Raw genomic sequence first — 15,455 nt, 5'->3', positions numbered from 1 at the left:
CGGACTCGGGCTAAGACCCGGAAGACGGCGAACTCCGCTCCGCCCGACCCAGGGCTCGGACTCGGGCTAAGACCCGGAAGACGGCGAACTCCGCTCCGCCCGACCCCAAGGCTCGGACTCGGGCTCGGCCCCGGAAGACGACGAACTCCGCCTCGCCCGACCCCAGGGCTCGGACTCCGCCCTGGCCTCTGCCGAACGACTTCCGCTCCGCCCGACCCCAGGGCTCGGACTCGGGCTCGGGCCCGGAAGACGACGAACTCCGCCTCGCCCGACCCCAGGGCTCGGACTCCGCCCTGGCCTCTGCCGAACGACTTCCGCCTCGCCCGACCCAGGGGCTCGGACTCGGCCTCGGCAACGGAAGACAGATTCGACCCCAGCTTCGGAGGAGCCCCCACGTCGCCCGGCCTCGGGCGCGGGCCCGCCACGTCAACAGGGAGCGCCATCACCCCTCTACCCCGAGCCGACTCGGGCCGCAGAGAACAAGACCGGTGTCCCATCTGACCAGCTCCGCCAGATAGGCAATGATGGCGCCTCCCAAGCTCTATGACGGCGGCGGCTCTCAGCTCTCTTACGGAAGCAGGTGGACGTCAGCAAGGACTCGACCGCTCCGACAGCTGTCCTTCCGCCAAGCTCCGTTGCTTCTCCGACAGCCACGACATCACGCCAGCAGGGTGCCAAGATCTCTCCGGCTGCCACATTGGCATGTACTTAGGGCGCTAGCTCTCCCTCCGCTAGACACGTAGCACTCTGCTACACCCCCCATTGTACACCTGGATCCTCTCCTTACGACTATAAAAGGAAGGACCAGGGCCTTCTTAGAGAAGGTTGGCCGCGCGGGACCGAGGACGGGACAGGCGCTCTCTTGGGGCCGCTCGCTTCCCTCACCCGCGTGGACGCTTGTAACCCCCCTACTGCAAGCGCACCCGACCTGGGCGCGGGACGAACACGAAGGCCGCGGGACTTCCACCTCTCTCACGCTCGTCTCCGGCCACCTCGCCTCTCCCCCCTTCGCGCTCGCCCACGCGCTCGACCCATCTGGGCTGGGGCACGCAGCACACTCACTCGTCGGCTTAGGGACCCCCCGGTCTCGAAACGCCGACAGTTGGCGCGCCAGGTAGGGGCCTGCTGCGTGCTGACGAACAGCTTCCCGTCAAGCTCCAGATGGGCAGTCTCCAGCAACCTCTCCGGCCCGGGACAATGCTCCGTTTCGGGAGTCTTGAGTTCATGTCCTTCGACGGCAGCTACGACATGATACTTCTTCCACCGCCGCGCGACAACGACAATGGCGGCCGACAACCCGCCCGCCGGCGGCGGAATCGACGACATCTTCCCCGCGTCGTGGAAGAACGACATTCGAGCTCGCTCCGTCCTCTCCCCCGCAACGGAGGAGGAGGCGGGGCAACCAAGGCCAAGCGGGAGGCCGCGCTTCGTCGGCCGTCGAGCGAATCGACGCCCCCGACGCCCCGACGGAAGGCACGCCGGGCGTCGACCTCGCGTTCGAGACGAAGGCAAGCACCGTCCCCCCGCGACACGCCGATCCCGAGCGAGAAGACGACGCCAGCGCGCTCGCGGAGAGCTTGCAGGACGTCGCCCTTGTACCTGAGATGACGGCGCAACCAGTCCCCGATGTGACTACATCGCTCCGCGTCGACCAAAAGGTACTGACTAATCCCCATCTTACGTCATTTCGACTCGGCCTCAACCCGCCTAGCAACCTTGCTTTGGCGGGCGCTCTCATTGAGGCGAGTGCAACCCCACTGGGGTTTCATATGCGGTCGCCTTGGGACCGGTTGACGGACGTCTCGACCTACGGGCCCTCTGGGTCCGAGGAAGATGACGATCCCAGCATCTGTTGGGATTTCTCTGGACTTGGCAACCCCAGTGTCATGCGGGACTTCATGACCGCATGTGACTACTGCCTCTCCGACTGTTCCGACGGTAGCCGCAGCCTTGACGACGAGGGCTGCGGCCCAAGCCGCGAATGTTTCCACATCGAGCTAGGGGATCCCTCCGAAGGCAACCATCTCGACATGCCGGTGGACGGTGATCTTCCTAGGTCGGTGCCTCGCGCCGACATCCCACGGGAGCTAGCTGTGGTCCCCGTTCCGGCGGGGGGTCATGACCCACAGCTCAAGCAAGTCCGCGGGGCACAGGCCAGGCTCGACGAGGGAACAGGAGCGCTTGGGCCGATCCGACGGGACGTCGGGCAGGTATGGGCGGGCCAACCCCCGGCCGGAGAAATACGTCACCTGCCCCAAGGTCTCCAGCACCGCGTCGCCAACGATGTCAGGGTCAGGCCGCCGCCCGCATCCAGCGGGGTTGGTCAGAACCTGGCAGCCGCAGCGATGCTCCTCCGCGCGATGCCAGAACCATCAACTACCGAGGGTCGGCGGATCCAGGGAGAGCTCAAGAATCTCCTGGAAGGCGCTACGGCCCGACGGGCCGAGAGCACTGCCTCCCGAAGGCAGGGATACCCCTCGGAACCTCATGCCGCGACTTCCCGATTCATGCGGGAAGCCTCGGTCTACACCGAACGCACGCGCAACACCGCGCCTGCGGCCCCGTACCACCTCGGCAACGAGCACCATCGACGTGACCGTCGGGCCCACCTCGACGAAATGGTTCGTCGAAGCTACCACCCCAGGCGTGGGGGGCGCTACGATAGCGGGGAGGATCGGAGTCCCTCGCCCGAACCACCCGGTCCGCAGGCCTTCAGTCGGGCCATCCGATGGGCGCCGTTCCCGACCCGGTTCCGACCCCCGACTACTATCACGAAGTACTCGGGGGAAATGAGACCGGAACTGTGGCTCGCAGACTACCGCCTGGCCTGCCAACTGGGTGGAACGGACGACGACAACCTCATCATCCGTAACCTCCCCCTGTTCCTCTCCGACACTGCTTGCGCCTGGTTGGAGCACCTGCCTCCGGGGCAGATCTCCGGCTGGGACGACTTGGTCCAAGCCTTCGCCGGCAATTTCCAGGGCACATACGTGCGCCCCGGGAATTCCTGGGACCTTCGGAGCTGCCGGCAACAGCCGGGAGAGCCGCTCCGGGACTACATCCGGTGATTCTCGAAGCAGCGCACCGAGCTGCCCAACATCACCGACTCGGATGTCATCGGCGTGTTCCTTGCCGGCACCACCTGCCGCGACCTGGTGAGTAAGTTGGGTCGCAAGACCCCCACCAGGGCGAGCGAGCTGATGGACATCGCCACCAAGTTCGCCTCTGGCCAGGAGGCGGTTGAGGCTATCTTCCGAAAGGACAAGCAGCCCCAGGGCCGCCCATCGGAAGAGGCTCCCGAGGCGTCTACTCCGCGCGGCGCCAAGAAGAAGGGCAAGAAGAAGTCGCAATCGAAACGCGACGCCGCTGACGCGGACCTTGTCGCCGTCGCCGAGTACAAGAACCCTCGGAAGCCCCCCGGAGGTGCAAACCTCTTCGGCAAGATGCTCAAGGAGCCGTGCCCCTATCATCAGGGGCCCGTCAAGCACACTCTCGAGGAGTGCGCCATGCTTCGGCACCACTTCCACAGGGTCGGGCCACCCGCGGAGGGTGGCAGGGCCCACGACGACGACAAGAAAGAAGATCACCAAGCAGGAGAATACCCTGAGGTCCGCGACTGCTTCATGATCTATGGTGGGCATGCGGCGAATGCCTCGGCTCGGCATCACAAGCAAGAGCGCCGGGAGGTCTGCTCGGTGAAGGTGGCGGCGCCAGTCTACCTAGACTGGTCCGACAAGCCCATCACCTTTGACCAGGCTGACCACCCCGACCACGTGCCGAGCCCGGGGAAATACCCGCTCGTCGTCGACCCTGTCATCGGCGACGTCAGGCTCACCAAGGTCCTGATGGATGGGGGCAGCTGCCTCAACATCATCTACGCCGAGACCCTCAAGCTCTTGCGCGTCGGTCTGTCCTCCGTCCGAGCAGGCGCTGCGCCCTTCCACGGGATCATCCCTGGGAAGCGCGTCCGGCCCCTCGGACGACTCGACCTCCCCGTCTGCTTCGGAACGCCCTTCAACTTCCGAAGGGAGATCTTGACGTTCGAGGTGGTCGGGTTTCGAGGAACCTACCACGCGGTACTGGGAAGGCCATGCTACGCGAAGTTCATGGCCGTCCCCAACTACACCTACCTGAAGCTGAAGATGTCGGGCCCCAACGGGGTCATCACCGTCGGCCCCACGTACAAACACGCGTTCGAATGCGACGTGGAGTGCGTGGAGTACGCCGAGGCCCTCGCCGAGTTCGAGGCCCTCATCGCCGACCTGGAGAACCTCTCCAAAGAGGTGCCAGATGTGAAGCGTCATGCCGGCAACTTCGAGCCAGCGGAGACGGTTAAGGCCGTCCCACTCGACCCCAGTGGCGACGCCTCCAAGCAGATCCGGATCGGTTCCGGGCTCGACCCCAAATAGGAAGCAGTGCTCGTCGACTTTCTCCGCGCAAACACCGACGTCTTTGCGTGGAGTCCCTCGGACATGCCCGGCATACCGAGGGATGTCGCTGAGCACTCGCTGGATATTCGGGCCGGAGCCCGACCCGTCAGGCAGCCTCTGCGCCGATTCGACGAGGAGAAGCGCAGAGTGATTGGCGAAGAGATCCACAAGCTAATGGCAGCAGTGTTCATCAAAGAGGTATTCCATCCTGAATGGCTTGCCAACCCTGTGCTTGTGAGGAAGAAAGGGGGGAAATGGCGGATGTGTGTAGACTACACTGGTCTCAACAAAACATGTCCGAAGGTTCCCTACCCTCTACCTCGCATCGATCAAATCGTGGATTCCACTGCTGGGTGCGAAACCCTGTCCTTCCTTGATGCCTACTCAGGGTATCACCAAATCCGGATGAGAGAGTTCGACCAGCTCGTGACTTCTTTCATCACGCCGTTCGGCATGTACTGCTATGTCACCATGTCGTTCGGTTTGAGGAATGCGGGCGTGACGTACCAGCGGTGCATGAACCATGTATTCGGCGAACACATCGGTCGCACAGTCGAAGCCTACGTCGATGAAATCGTAGTCAAGACAAGGAAGGCTTCCGACCTCCTCTCCGACCTTGAAGTGACATTCCGATGTCTCAAGGCGAAAGGAGTCAAGCTCAATCCCGAGAAGTGTGTCTTCGGGGTGCCCCGAGGCATGCTCCTGGGGTTCATCGTCTCCGAGCGAGGCATCGAAGCCAACCCGGAGAAGATCGCAGCCATCACCAGCATGGGACCCATCAAGGACTTAAAAGGCGTACAGAGGGTCATGGGATGTCTTGCGGCCCTGAGCCGCTTCATCTCACGCCTCGGCGAAAGAGGTCTGCCTCTGTACCGCCTCTTAAGGAAGGCCGAGTGTTTCGCTTGGACCCCTGAGGCTGAGGAAGCCCTCGGGAACCTGAAGGCGCTCCTTACAAAGGCGCCTGTCTTGGTGCCCCCAGCTGATGGAGAAGCCCTCTTGGTCTACGTCGCCGCTACCACTCAGGTGGTTAGCGCCACGATTGTAGTCGAGAGGCAAGAAGAAGGGCATGCGTTGCCCGTTCAGAGGCCAGTCTACTTCGTCAGCGAAGTACTGTCCGAGACCAAGATCCGCTACCCGCAAGTTCAGAAGCTGCTGTATGCTGTGATCCTGACAAGGCGGAAGTTACGACACTACTTCGAGTCTCATCCGGTAACTGTGGTGTCATCCTTCCCCCTGGGGGAGATCATCCAGTGCCGAGAGGCTTCGGGCAGGATCGCGAAGTGGGCGGTGGAAATCATGGGCGAAACAATCTCGTTCGCCCCTCGGAAGGCCATCAAGTCCCAGGTGTTGGCGGACTTCGTGGCCGAATGGGTCGACACCCAGCTGCCGACGGCTCCGATCCAACCAGAGCTCTGGACCATGTTTTTCGACGGGTCGTTGATGAAGACGGGAGCCGGCGCAGGCCTGCTCTTCATCTCGCCCCTTGGGAAGCACCTACGCTACGTGCTCCGCCTCCATTTCCCGGCGTCCAACAATGTGGCCGAGTACGAAGCTCTGGTCAACGGGTTGCGGATCGCCATCGAGCTAGGGGTCAGACGCCTCGACGCCCGCGGTGACTCGCAGCTCGTCATCGACCAAGTCATGAAGAACTCCCACTGCCGCGACCCGAAGATGGAGGCCTACTGCGATGAGGTTCGGCGCCTGGAAGACAAGTTCTTCGGGCTCGAGCTCAACCACATCGCTCGGCGCTACAACGAGACTGCAGACGAGCTGGCTAAAATAGCCTCGGGGCGAACGACGGTCCCCCCGGACGTCTTCTCCCGGGATCTGCATCAACCCTCCGTCAAGATCAACGACGCTCCCGAGCCCGAGGCACCCTCGGCACAGCCCGAGGCACCCTCGGCACAGCCCGAGGTACCCTCGGCACAGCCCGAGGTACCCTCGGCCCCCGAAGGCGAGGCACTGCACGTCGAGGAAGAGCAGAGCGGGGCCACGCCTGATCGAAATTGGCAGGCCCCGTACCTGTGATATCTCCGCCAGGGAGAGCTACCCCTCGACCAAGCCGAGGCTCGGCGGGTAGCTCGACGCGCCAAGTCGTTCGTCTTGCTGGGCGATGAGGAGGAGCTCTACCACCGCAGCCCCTCGGGCGTCCTCCAGCGATGCATCTCCATCGCCGAAGGTCAGGAACTCCTGCAAGAAATACACTCGGGGGCTTGCGGCCATCATGCAGCACCCCGAGCCCTTGTCGGGAATGCTTTCCGGCAAGGCTTCTACTGGCCAACGGCGATGGCGGACACCACTAGAATTGTCCGCACCTGCGAAGGGTGCCAATTCTATGCGAAGCAGACCCACCTGCCCGCTCAGGCTCTGCAGACGATACCCATCACCTGGCCCTTTGCTGTATGGGGTCTGGACCTCGTCGGTCCCTTGCAGAAGGCGCCCGGGGGCTACACGCACCTGCTGGTCGCCATCGACAAATTCTCCAAGTGGATCGAGGTCCGACCCCTGAACAGATCAGGTCTGAGCAGGCGGTGGCGTTCTTCACCAACATCATCCATCGCTTCGGGGTCCCAAACTCCATCATCACCGACAACGGTACCCAGTTCACCGGCAAAAAATTCTTGGATTTTTGCGAAGACCACCACATCCGGGTGGACTGGGCTACCGTGGCTCATCCCATAACGAATGGGCAAGTAGAGCGTGCCAACGGCATGATTCTACAAGGGCTCAAGCCCCGGATCTACAACGGCCTCAACAAGTTCGGCAAGCGATGGATGAAGGAACTCCCCTCGGTGGTCTGGAGCCTGAGGACAACGCCAAGCCGAGCCACGGGTTTCACGCCGTTCTTCCTAGTCTATGGGGCCGATGCCATCTTGCCCACTGACCTGGAGTACGGCTCCCCGAGGGCGAGGGCCTACAACGAACAAAGCTACCAAGCTAGCCGAGAAGACTCACTGGACCAGCTGGAAGAGGCTCGGGACAAGGCCTTACTACACTCGGCGCGGTACCAGCAGTCCCTGCGACGCTACCACGCCCGAGGGGTCCGGTCCCGAGACCTCCAGGTGGGCGATCTGGTACTTCGACTGCGGCAAGACGCCCGAGGGAGGCACAAGCTCACGCCCCCCTGGGAGGGGCCATTCGTCATCGCCAAAGTCCTAAAGCCCGGAACATACAAGCTGGCCAACAATCAAGGCGAGGTCTACGGCAACGCTTGGAACATCAAACAACTACGTCGCTTCTACCCTTAAGATGTTTTCAAGTTGTTCATATACCTCGCACCCACGCAAAAGTTTAGTCATCAAGGAAGGGTCGGCCTCGCCTCGGCAAAGCCCGACCCTCCCTCGGGGGCTAAAAGGGGGGAGACCCCCTCTATGTCGAATTTTTCCCTCGAAAAAAGATCTCTTTTTAGCAGAATTTCTTTCGTGCTTTTTGACTACTTCGAAAAGCGGATCCTGGAAACGACGGAGTACACGTAAGCAGCCAAGGCTGACCGAGCCGAGGGACTCCTACGCCTCCGGGATACGGATACCTCACTCATCACCTTCTGCGATAAGTAACTCGCGTTCGGATAAAGCGACTCCGTGGACCGGACAAGTCTTCACGTTCGGAAGCTCTTCTGCCAAAGTGGTCCTTCAAGCTTTCTCGACTAAGTCGGAGACAGGGCCTCATGGACGGGTGAAGGTACGCGTAAGCGGCAAGGCCGACCGAGCCGAGGGACTCCTACGCCTCCGGGATACGGATACCTCACTCATCACCTTCCGCGAGAAGCAACTCTCGCCCGCACAAACATCCCTGTTACCGACGGAAAGTCTAGATGCTCGGAATAAGGGGAAAAGAGACGCAGCTTTGCAAGCGCAGCGAGGGTGTGTTTTCTGGCCTCAGCGGCCGCAGAAGGCACACGCTACAAGACGATCTGATCCTGCAGGCTCGGGTCTTCACGCTGAAGGGGGCCATAGCACCCTCGGCATCGACGACGTCTTCAGCAAGGTCCGACCCAGCCTCGGACGGCGGCGCGGTCCAGGGACTTCTCCGGGAATCCGGCCCGAGCAGGCGGCTCGGCCGGCTACCCCCGGGGCCTCGGCCAACCATCTTCCAAGGGCGCTAGCCCGACCCGAGGCCTCGGCCGATCGACTCCGGCGTCGGCTCCGCTGACGGACAACCCGGCTAGGCTCCGGCCAACCAGGTTCCCATTTTCGAGCCAACTCCGCCTCTGTTCGTACTGATATCGCTACCCCTGGCCTCGGCTCATCGAAGAGCGGCCGAGGGGTCTCTTTAACTAAGCTGGAGGAGCCTCAGACAATAAGGCTGATCGAGCTGAGGGATTCCTACGCCTCCGGGATACGGATACCTCACTCGTCACCTTGACACGGCGCGACTCATGCTTGGTGAAGCGATTCAGATAATCAACAGGCGAGACTTAGTGCTCGAAAATAAGGGAAAAACACGGCTCCGCGCCGAAATTACGTACATGTTCAGGCCTCGACAGCCGCAATGAACAAAAACACTGGCAATCGAAATGCCATTACAAACGGAACTCCGGTTCCCCCTCCGCAGGTACGAACAACCCCACTCCGAGGGGGAAGGCCTGCGGAGCAACGGAAGGCCGACGAACGGCGCGCCGTCACCTGCTCCAGCAGCGGCGACGACGACGACTTCTGCTCCGGGGGGCCGAACAGCGGCAACGCTGACCTCAGGGTGGATGCCGCTGCTAGGAAGCCCCCGCCCGTGCCAAAACTCATGAGGCAAGGACGGGCAGAAGGCCGTAGAGTTGGAGGTCAGCCCGTGGCCGGCCCCGGCTATCGCGCCGACGGAAGAACCTCTTCCAGCTGCCGTGGCGGACGCCGGCGCCGCGAGCGGCTCCGAAGCCACTCGCGTCTGAAGACCGGGCACGTTGCAGCTGCCAGCGCCACGGGCAACACCTGCTCCTCCCCCCATCACTGAGTGAAGGAGCGGGCCGTCGCCCGCGCAGGGGCCGACCCCAACTCGGCACTCTCCCCTCCCCAACCTTGGTGATGAAAATCCTTGAGGCTGAGGGAGGGGCAGAGGCCGCAGCCCGGCTCGCTTTCCCCCACCATCAAGCCGGAGGTCGCCATCTCAGGCGACCGCCGGTGGAGGGGTGTGGCCGGGCTGCATGATGAAAATCCTTGAAGCCGAACGATGGCTGAAAGGTACCAACTCCCATGGAGTTGCGTTCCTCCAACGAGGAGGCGGGAAGACGGCGGATACCCCCCATCCGGGGGCTTGGAAGATGGAAAGACACGACGCATAAGGGAGGAAGAAGACATGGTTGCCTTCTGAAAGGGGTCTCCCTCCTTTTAAAGGCAACTCTCCCTACGTGCGCCCCCAAACGCCACGGGCTGAGTCTTCTCCAACACGCTCCAAGGCCCTCCCCTGCGACTCGGGGGCTGGGTCCCGCATGTCATGCAAACCGGCTCAGAGCAGAAGAAGCCAAACCGCCGAGCGTGGTGCGCACAACCGCCCAGCGGTTACAAGCGACCCCCACTTTTGCCCAGACCAACGGGCGAAAGGGACGGGCAGCCATGCAAGCGGCATGCAACCGCGCCAGGTGGACGCGCTTCTCTGACTTCTGACACGCCAGCCTGGAGGCCCAGGCCCACGCGTCACTCAACCAGCGCGCCAGTTGCTGCATGCAAGCAACCGCGCCACCACTTGTGCCACCGTCGCGCCTCTTCGGTTGCGGAGCCTATGCCGCGACTCAAGGCGACCCAGCGCACGACCCAGCGGCGCCAGCCTGGCGCGACGGTCAATGCGGTCGAAATTGAGTCGGCAGTAATGACGGTGGCAGGCGGGCGGGAGCAGCAGTCACGTCGTCAGCCAGGCTCACGTCCCGGGACAGCGAGAGAGCCTCCTCCCACGGCGCGAAGACGGTGCGCCCGTGATCCGTTCCTCGAACGGCTCGCGCACGCGCAACGGCCGCCCCGCCAACCACTCGCCCCGTTGCATTAACTCCGCGGCGGGACAGGCGGCGCTTCCGGCAGGAGAAGCGGACGACGCTTCGCCTTCGCCGTAATAACTGCGCCAAAAAAGGTACGCCACGTCGTTCGATTTCGTATCCTTTTCCTTTTTTCCTCTTTCTCTATCTCTTGCAACAGGGACCGGGAAAGGGGGATACCCCGAAATGGATCCTTCCCTGTGAAGGAACCGGGCTCCGAGCCCCCCTACTGATCAGAGGTTCGAAGGCTAGCCCTCCGAAGGGTTCAACAGTCGCCTCAGATCGCGTGGGCCCGACACCCACTACTGGTCAGGGGTTCGAAGGCCGGCCCCCCGAAGGGCTCCATGGCCGCCTCAGGCTACTCGGGCTCTGCGCCCATTACTGATCAGAGGTTCGAAGGCTGGCCCCCGAAGGGTTCACAGTCGCCTCAGACGCCGAGCGAGGGATGACCAGGGGTACGTTCGATACATAACCGAGGCTCGGGCTGCGCTCCCGAGGTACCCTAGGACATTTCCGAGACCAGCGGGAGCGATCTTGTAACGGAATCCCATCGGAGGGAGGCATCGAGCCCTCGGACCCCGTCGCCAGGGGACCGGGTCCGGCAGATCACCCGCAGGTACTTTTGGGCGTGCCTCTGGGCCCCTAGCCGACCCCAACGAACGGGGCACGGACGTCCACTCGGATTACCCGCTTGCAGCTCACCGGAGACACCATGTTCGGTGCCCATCGAGGGTAACATGGCGCACTCCCCCCCTCCTCCTTGCGGAAAGGCGACGTAGGGGCATATGCAAAAAGTCGAGTCTGTCCCTGATCGTCCTCTCGCCCTGTGCGGAGGCTCGGGGGCTGCTCTCGCAGACCCGGCTCCGGCCGAACCGTTGACAGTGTCAACATACCAGCCCGAGAACTTGGGCCCCGACCGTGCACCCGGGCTACGGCCAGTTCGCATGAGGGAACGACCAGACCAGCCGAAGCGTTACGCAAGGCATTAAGACCTCGAAGGAGTGAAACCACTCCTGCGAGGCCTCGGGGGCTACACCCGGCGGGTGCGCTCGCGCGCACCCACCAGAATAAAATGCAACCGAGGAAGGCTGGTCCCCTTGCAAAAAAGTGCGACGAAAGCCTCCAAGCGAGTGCTAACACTCCCTTCGAGGCTCGGGGGCTACTGTCGGGGACCATAATTAGGGGTACCCTCAAGACGCCTAATTCTCAGCTGGTAACCCCCATCAGCATAAAGCTGCAGAGGCCTGATGGGTGCGATTAAGTCAGGGATCAGTCCATACGAGTGACTCGATCACGCTTCACCCGAGCCTAGCCTCGGACTCGGGCAGCCGACCTCGAGGGACTTCCGTCTCGCCCGAGGCCCCCCTTTTAACAGCGGACACATCTCCGGCTCGCCCGAGGCCTTGGCTTCGCTAAGAAGCAACCCTGACTAAATCGCCGCACCGACTGACCGAGTTGCAGGGGCATTTAACGCAAAGGTGGCCTGACACCTATATCCTGACGCGCGCCCCCCGGCAGAGCCGAAGTGACCGCCGTCACTCCGCTGCTCCACTGACCGGTCTGACAGAAGGACAGCGCCGCCTGCGCCACTCCGACTGCGGTGCCACTCGACAGAGTGAGTCTGACAGGCAGTCAGGCCTCGCCAGGGGCGCCATAGGGAACTCCGCTCCGCCCGACCCAGGGCTCGGACTTGGGCTAAGACCCGGAAGACGGCGAACTCCGCTCCGCCCGACCCCAGGGCTCGGACTCGGGCTAAGACCCGGAAGACGGCAAACTCCGCTCCGCCCGACCCCAGGGCTCGGACTCGGGCTAAGACCCGGAAGACGGCGAACTCCGCTCCGCCCGACCCAGGGCTCGGACTCGGGCTAAGACCCGGAAGACGGCGAACTCCGCTCCGCCCGACCCCAAGGCTCGGACTCGGGCTCGGCCCCGGAAGACGACGAACTCCGCCTCGCCCGACCCCAGGGCTCGGACTCCGCCCTGGCCTCTGCCGAACGACTTCCGCCTCGCTCGACCCAGGGACTCGGACTCGGCCTCGGCAACGGAAGACAGATTCGACCCCAGCTTCGGAGGAGCCCCCACGTCGCCCGGCCTCGGGCGCGGGCCCGCCACGTCAACAGGGAGCGCCATCACCCCTCTACCCCGAGCCGACTCGGGCCGCAGAGAACAAGACCGGTGTCCCATCTGACCAGCTCCGCCAGATAGGCAATGATGGCGCCTCCCAAGCTCTATGACGGCGGCGGCTCTCAGCTCTCTTACGGAAGCAGGTGGACGTCAGCAAGGACTCGACCGCTCCGACAGCTGTCCTTCCGCCAAGCTCCGTTGCTCCTCCGACAGCCACGACATCACGCCAGCAGGGTGCCAAGATCTCTCCGGCTGCCACATTGGCATGTACTTAGGGCGCTAGCTCTCCCTCCGCTAGACACGTAGCACTCTGCTACACCCCCCATTGTACACCTGGATCCTCTCCTTACGACTATAAAAGGAAGGACCAGGGCCTTCTTAGAGAAGGTTGGCCGCGCGGGACCGAGGACGGGACAGGCGCTCTCTTGGGGCCGCTCGCTTCCCTCACCCGCGTGGACGCTTGTAACCCCCCTACTGCAAGCGCACCCGACCTGGGCGCGGGACGAACACGAAGGCCGCGGGACTTCCACCTCTCTCACGCCCGTCTCCGGCCACCTCGCCTCTCCCCCCTTCGCGCTCGCCCACGCGCTCGACCCATCTGGGCTGGGGCACGCAGCACACTCACTCGTCGGCTTAGGGACCCCCCGGTCTCGAAACGCCGACACTTATGTTGATCCCTTAACCCACCACCATATCGTATAATCATCAATTTGCATCTTTTGTATATATAAAATCCTAATAGAGACTATGTTGCTTAAAACAGCTGTAACTTTTGCATCCAAACTTGAAACTGGGTGGATTTTATATTATGAATAATGCTAGAAAATTTTAGATCCATTTCGTTATAGCAACAAAATTTATATTTGTGAAATTCAACTAGAAAAATTAACTTTTTGGACCCATAAGTTTGGCATGCTTTTCAGACCACAATTCTTATGTTATATAGGCCACATCTTTTATCCAATTGAGTTCAATTTTTATGGTTTGTTCTTGTATGCTTCTTTTTGAAAAAAAATATCAAAAACACAAAAGCAAAAAAGAAATAAAAATAGTGAAAAAGTGGAGCACATAAGGAACACCAATAGCTTTGTTATTTTTTGTTCCTTTTGCCTTGTTCGTGTGACTCGTGCCGATCCAGAACGATCAACACATAGGTTCTGCAATACTACGACACTTTTACGAAAATATTAGTAATTAACATAATATGACATAATTGAGGAGCTATGCACATTCATAATGAAAGATGTGATTCCCGTAGAAGGAAAATATCTCAATGCTACCGGTACATTAGCTAGGCCAGAGTTTAGAGTACTCACAGAAATTAGTAGACTATCTCTTAGCCGAGATAGTTATTAGAGTTTAGGTGAAAACTTTGATGTATAGAATGTGTGATGGTCGTAAACACAAGGCTTTAATGTTATATAAAGTATGATATAAATTAATTCCATGTTGCTTTCAATATGAATTTCACAATATGAATTTCTATATATATATCCATATATATATATTTTATAAAACTCGGTTTGTTTTAAAATTTTGAAAAAGGCGGGAAAACTACCACTGACGGCCAAATAAAGAAAACCGCCAGTGCAAAATGTATTTCCACTGTCGGTAAATAAACCGCAAGTGAAAATGACATTTCCACTGGCGGTTGCATGAAGAGAACCGCCAGTGAAAATGTTGTTGTTTCCACTAGCGGTTCCAAAATAACTGTCGATGGAAATGTTGTTTTCTACTAGCCCCTGGCATCGGCGGCGCCAGGGCAAATGGCTATAGAACCGCCATTATAGAGGTTCTTCGTGTGTATCGATGCATTATTCTTCTTAAAGAGTAATGATATATATGCGTGTGTCGATCCGGTGGTTGGATGCGATATCACAGTGGCACTAGTACTGGTGTCTGTCTCTTGGGTATTGAGTATGTACTCCGGACAGGAACTGGAAATGGACACCATGATGGTCGATCACATTCAACTTCATATGGTGGACACGAACACCACTGCTGTTGCACGTACGTACGAGCTGATGCGGCTCTGGTCCCCAGGCACACGCTGATGAGCATGTAAACGTATTGTGATCTGATCTGGCGACGCAGCCCTGGAAGCTGCAACAGATTCGGTCTGGAACAGCAGACACCGTACCCTGCCGGCCGTGTCCCTGTGTCGTCACCCGTCTCGTCGATCGATATGATGTATGTCCACACAAAAGAGATCGCAGACACTAGCTGCTGGCAGGCAACAATGGCCAATGGTTCGGTCGTTGGCTTTGTCTCTCTCTTGTGTTGGGTCACCTCGCTGGCAGGCAATGATAATTATATTTACTAGAACAGGCGGCGCCCTTACGGGCGCCCTATAGGACGATGCAAAATACCCTCTTCTGGACAATTTGAACAATCTCTTATAAAACATGCTGATCAACAACTTCAAAATGAACATATTCACCACAGTTCTTCATCATTGTCTCCAATAACTGCAGAAATTCAACAGGAGGTATGAACAGTTAAAAATATTTCATGTACATAAAATACTTGTAATCCCACACGAAATATTACAGAAACATCATTGATCATGAGACTGATTATAGTCCGCACCGTCAAAGTAAAGAATTTAACTTTTGGATCCTTATGCTGCAACTGCTTCTTCACAGCTTTTACTACATCTTTCGTTTGCCTGATTCAGAGTCATAATACATAAGTTCCCAGCCATGAAAATCAGGAATGCAATTATTTAAGATATTCTGCTTATGTATCCTGATTGTGATGTCTAAACAGAATAGTCTAGCTTACAGTTCGGATTTTGTAGGCTTCTATTTAAAACCTATAAGAAAAGATAAATCATGAAAAAATGCAAATCCCACAGAACATATGATTGCAAATAAATGACTCGTTATAAAATGGAAAGTGACCAATTAATACCCTCAAGTCCCTCTATGAATTCCAAATGCACCTGT

At 59.4% G+C, this 15,455-nt stretch overlaps 1 long non-coding RNA gene across 1 annotated transcript; it reads right to left on the bottom strand.

Annotated features, from left to right (window-relative positions):
• Positions 1–14,894: 14,894 nt before the first annotated feature.
• On the bottom strand, positions 14,895–15,164 carry LOC103654369 (uncharacterized). The gene is made up of 2 exons (XR_566043.1): positions 15,097–15,164; positions 14,895–14,975 (listed from the first exon to the last, which is right to left on the bottom strand). It is a non-coding gene; the product is annotated as an uncharacterized lncRNA (long non-coding RNA).
• Between the last annotated feature and the right edge of the window lie 291 nt (positions 15,165–15,455).

This window comes from Zea mays, chromosome 4, assembly GCF_902167145.1.
Source record: "Zea mays cultivar B73 chromosome 4, Zm-B73-REFERENCE-NAM-5.0, whole genome shotgun sequence".
Lineage (NCBI taxonomy): Eukaryota > Viridiplantae > Streptophyta > Magnoliopsida > Poales > Poaceae > Zea > Zea mays.
The sequence above is the reverse complement of the archived record's forward strand: the minus strand, read 5'-3'. Positions and strand labels throughout refer to the sequence as shown.